The sequence below is a fragment of the Panthera pardus genome, unplaced genomic scaffold (genome assembly GCF_024362965.1).
Source record: "Panthera pardus isolate Hobbes unplaced genomic scaffold, ASM2436296v1 HiC_scaffold_25, whole genome shotgun sequence".
Lineage (NCBI taxonomy): Eukaryota > Metazoa > Chordata > Mammalia > Carnivora > Felidae > Panthera > Panthera pardus.
Genome location: NW_026526821.1, coordinates 1,586,306 through 1,590,833, shown reverse-complemented (window position 1 = coordinate 1,590,833; position 4,528 = coordinate 1,586,306). Strand labels below are relative to the sequence as shown.

Here is a 4,528-nt window from a genome sequence, read left to right as displayed (position 1 = left end):
CACCCTTGCTGTCCTGGGCAGGCCAGGCTTGGGTGCCCCCCTGGGCCCCTGTTCAGCCTCCACAGGAGCCTCCCTGACCTCTCACCTACATGGCCACCCAGGCCCCCCCCCCATCCCTCCCCCAAACCCTCCCTCCCGGAGCCCCTCAGCACGCAGCGTCGCGAACAGGCTTATTTGACTCCACACCCCTGCCGCCCGTGCCCAGCACAGCTGCTCGGATGTGGCTACTGAAACCAAAATTAATTAAATCACATCAAATCCAAGGTTGGGGTCGGTTGCACTGGCCCCGTTTCGAGACCTCGGCAGCCACAGCGCCAGGTGGCCCCGTTTGGTGAGGGCAGTGCACCTGCCTGTGCTGGAACGTTCCCCCAGATGGTGCGTGGCCCGGCCTCCGTGGCCCCGGCGGGTGCCAGGCAGGCCCCTGGGCTCTTGTTGATGAACGAAGGAGGGAGGCGGGCTGTGGGGCTTGCTGGCCGCTGCTGGGTTCATCCGCACACACCAAGAGGCAACACCTGCCACCTTCCACGTGTCTCCAACATGTGGCGGTCTCCCTGGGGTGGGGGTTCCGTCAGCATCCGACGCAGAGGGCACCGGGTCTGTCTTGACCCTCCGGGCAAGGGGCTCTGGAGGACAGCGGGGGGCCACTGCCCAGCGCCACCCCTGCCCTGGGACCTCGGGCGAGTCTGCTCCCTCTGACCTGCTCCTACCTTCTCGCCAAGTGGGGGATGACAGGAGGCCCGCCTCTTAGTGATGCTTTGAAGATCCACACATAATCCACACGGAAGCTTCCGGAATACCTGGAAATGCCGGTGTTGTGGATAAATGAATAGAGTGCCCTGTCATCTGGCTTTGTCCTTGAGACCTTGGGGACCCCTGGGCACTGGCCACCCAACCAGCCTTTCTTCCAGGGAGAGACAGCCCTTGTCTGTGCGTGCCGGGCTGCCATCGGGAGGGTGACTATCTGGGTGATTTATGGTGGGGTCTCTTCCCCGCACTCTCCCCCCCCCATCGCCTTGGACTGTCTTTACTGTCATTTACGCCACCCTCCCTCGCCCACCTAGGGGCCTGGCTGCCTTGACCTCCTTGGCCAAGCTCTAGACGCCCTCCTGTCCCCACCCCTGCCCACCGAGGGGACAGGGGCATGTGCAGGGGCACTGCAGACACCCCCTCACTGTCGGGGGGCCAAACGGCTGGTTTCAGAAAAGCACTTCGACCAAAGCTTGAAACCTCTCAGGGTCCCCGCCTCCCCTGGGTGAACGAACCCAGGCCCCCTCAACTGGGGTTGCAGGCCTGCGAGCAGGGCCTGACTGCCCCCCGCTGACATCTCCACGTGGGGGCTCCCAGACGCTCAGAGCTTCTGGGAGCGCCGCACCCCCCCCCCCCCCCCGCTGCCTGACACCCCCACCCCGTGCCGTTGCCCACTCTCCTGGGCCTGCGTGGCCACTGCTTGCCAGCATGTCCCTCCCTGCCCGCCCCTGTCCCTATGTGGGGGTCCTCGCAGACCCTGCCCCCAGGCTGGGACCCTGCAGCTCTGGGCCTATGGGAGTCTGCCCCGAGAAGTGTGGACACCCCTTCCCCACGCCCGCAGCTGGGCCAGGCCTTCAAGGCACAGGAGGCAGGGAGGTCTGTGACATGGCTTTTCTGGGACAATAGAACATCTTGCTGCCTGCACTCTAGTGGCCAGGACTCCACAGACAGTGAAGCTAGCAGCCCTCTGCACCCCGTGTGGGCCCTGCCCCCCACCTTCAGGGAAGTGGGTCCGTCCTGCGTCCTGGGGGCCCCGGGGAGACAAGGAGGCCCACGCGGCTCACACGGCTGTGGGGGACAGTTGGCCTCCGCGTCCGGGCCCCGTGGGGACAGGCCCCTGCAGGCCGTGCCCAGCACATGCCCATTACATCATTGTGGCACGGACCCAGGATGGGGGTGCTCTGAGCGTAGCCAGAGTGTGCACGAGGATCCCCCACTAGCGCGTGCCCCCCGGTTGCGGGCCTGGGGTACCCGGTGGTGAGCTGGGTGGCCTGGCTTTCTGTCCAAGGTGACCTGTGGTCCTCATTACTCAGAGCTGGCTTGGGAGCCTCCGGAAACCCCGGTGGCTCTGTCATCACCTGACCTGGGCCCCAATTCTGGCCAGAAGGGCACCAAGTGGGACCCTGGGTGGCCTGGGTGGGGCCCCGTCCCCGGAGGCCAAGAGCGGGGCGGAGGCGGCCGGCCTCCCCGCCTGGGTCTCCCCCCGGGCACCCCCGGAACAGGCTGTGTGGCCCGGGAGGCCACTGCTCCTGCTGCAAGAGGGCCCCTCTGTCCTGGGCTGGGCTAAAAATAGCAGGGGGGGACGGCAGGGCAGGGACAGCCGGTGGGAGGCCCGTGGGGAGGGGCCGGAGGGGGCCGAGGACGGCAGCTCGGGGCCCAGGACCGGCCGTCAATGGCGCTGGTGCTCCCACCCTGTTCCCGGTGGCCGGCCAGCCGAGGCCCAGCTGACAGGCTATTTTTTCCCCTGCTTGACTAAATATGGTCAGGGAGCACAGCCCGAGGGGGCCACTTGGCCGGGGCCGCGTGTTTGGGATGCTTGGCCGGGTATATAAGGACTGCAAAGGTGAGGCGGGCTCCTGACCCGAGGGGGGCCCCCATGCCCGCTCCGGCCCCTCGGGTCAGCCCTCTCCTCCCATCCCCTCCCCTCCCCCGCCTGCGGGAGGCTCGGCGGAGGGCCGTGTGCATGTGTGAGCCTGCACACCCACGGGACCGTCCCCTTTTGTTCCGCCCTGACCTCTACCTGGCGCTGACCCCGGCTGGGGGTGCGGGAGCGTCTGCAGACACAGCCCAGCGCGGGGAGGGCTCAAGGTGCAGGGGCTCGAGGTGGCTCCTCCGTAACTCTGCATCGCCCGCCAGTCCTGCGCCTCCGGTCCCTCCCTCCCTCCCTCTCTCTCTCCCTCTCTCCTCTCAAGATCTCCCTTCCAGCTAAGTCTGCGCGGCTGCGGGAGGGCTGGGGGAAGGGCCGGTGCGGAGGGGGGTGCGTGGTGTCTTCTTTCCCTGTGCCTGCCCCCCCCCCCCCGCCCCCCAAGTGCGGACGCATCGGGAGCTCTGGCCTCCCCCACCCCTGCATTCGCGATTGGCTCCGGGAGAAGGTGGATGGTGCCGCCACGGCTGCAGCATCTCCCTGGGAGCCACGCGGGCGCATCGTACCGGGAGCCGCGACCCTGCGCCCGCTGCCGCTGTCGCCAGCCCGGCTGGAGGGGCTCCGCGGTGAGTCCTGCTCAGCCGGCCCGGACGGCCCCACAAACTTGCCGGCCGCCGCGGTGGGGGTGTGCCTGCCGGTGGGTGGGAGCCGGGGCGGCGGGCCGCGTGGTTCCAGCGGGGGCGCTTTGGAGTTTTCTCCTGGCTCGCGGCTCCGTCCGCATTTGGAAAACTGCAGAGCCAGCAGCCAGCAGGCCGGGAGGGCGCGTCCAACCGGGATGCACGAACTTTGACATGCGGGCATTTTGCAAGGAAGCAGCTGCCTCCAGATGCCCGGGGCGGACGGGGGTCCTGGTGCCGGGGCGGGGGGGTCCGGGGGGGGGGGCCAGGGGGGAGGCCGGGGGTGGGGGTGGGGAGGGCGCGATGAACCTGCCCCGAGGCACAAAGCTGGGCGCTGGGAGTGTGGTTAAACTTACCTTGGAACTTGCAGCGTTAACGGTGGAGATGCTGGGGCAGGGGGTCCCAGGCCGGCGGTGTGGCCGCCCCAGGCTGGGACACTAGACTTCTGTAGTTGTCACGGCCCCCATGGTGGGGGGGGGGGTGGAGGGACCCTATGCTAGGTGCGCCCCGCGGGGAGCATATGTGGCAGAGACTGGGGGCTGGATGGGGGATGGGGCGGGGGTGGGGAGCAGCCAGGGGTCTCTGCGAGGGATCATGACCTCCACGCGGCTGGGGGCGGGGCGGGGGGGGGGTGGAATCGCGGCTGAGGAGCGCTAGGCGAGGCCGGGCAGGGTGCCAGCCCGCTGCCCCCCCCCACCGTGGGGTCCCTTGGAGGTGGCTACTGCCCACTGTCCTCACAGGATGGGAAACTGTTTGAAAAGTGGCCGGGGTTCGTGTTGGGGCAGGGCGGAAGCTCGCGGGACTCTGGCCGGACCTAGTCTAACCCCTCCTGCCCTTTGGAGCCCCCCACTTTCCTCTGTGTCCCAGATGCAGCCTGTGTGAAGGCCTGGCATGGGGAGGGCGGTGAGGGAGGGTCCCCGGCCTGAGCAGTGCCTCTGAGGCCTCACCTGTCAGAGGCTGGCAGGGAAATTTCTCGTGCGAGGGTCTCGAGGGCACATTCTGGGACGCAGGGGGGAGTGGGGGTGCCCCGGCCGCCCTTCTCATGCGGGCTGCGTGAAGGTGATAGACGAGAGCAGCAACACGAAGATGGGACGACGGGACGTCGCTCCTCAGTGTCTTTCTGTAGGGTGGCTCTCTCCTGTCGGTGGGGGGGCCTCTTGGAGCCCAGATCACACAGCCCCACGGAAAACTCCAGCCTGGCTGTCCCCGGTGCAGCCACCACAGCCCAGGGACTGGAGAA

At 68.0% G+C, this 4,528-nt stretch overlaps 1 long non-coding RNA gene across 2 annotated transcripts; it reads right to left on the bottom strand.

Moving 5' to 3' along the window:
• Positions 1–350: 350 nt before the first annotated feature.
• LOC109253433 (uncharacterized) lies at positions 351–3,523 on the bottom strand. Of its 2 annotated transcripts, none has more exons than XR_008417669.1 (3): positions 3,178–3,523; positions 708–797; positions 351–551 (listed from the first exon to the last, which is right to left on the bottom strand). It is a non-coding gene; the product is annotated as an uncharacterized LOC109253433 (long non-coding RNA). The 2 variants fall into 2 exon arrangements; XR_002074389.2 differs by lacking the exon at positions 3,178–3,523 and adding an exon at positions 2,768–2,898.
• Positions 3,524–4,528: the final 1,005 nt, after the last annotated feature.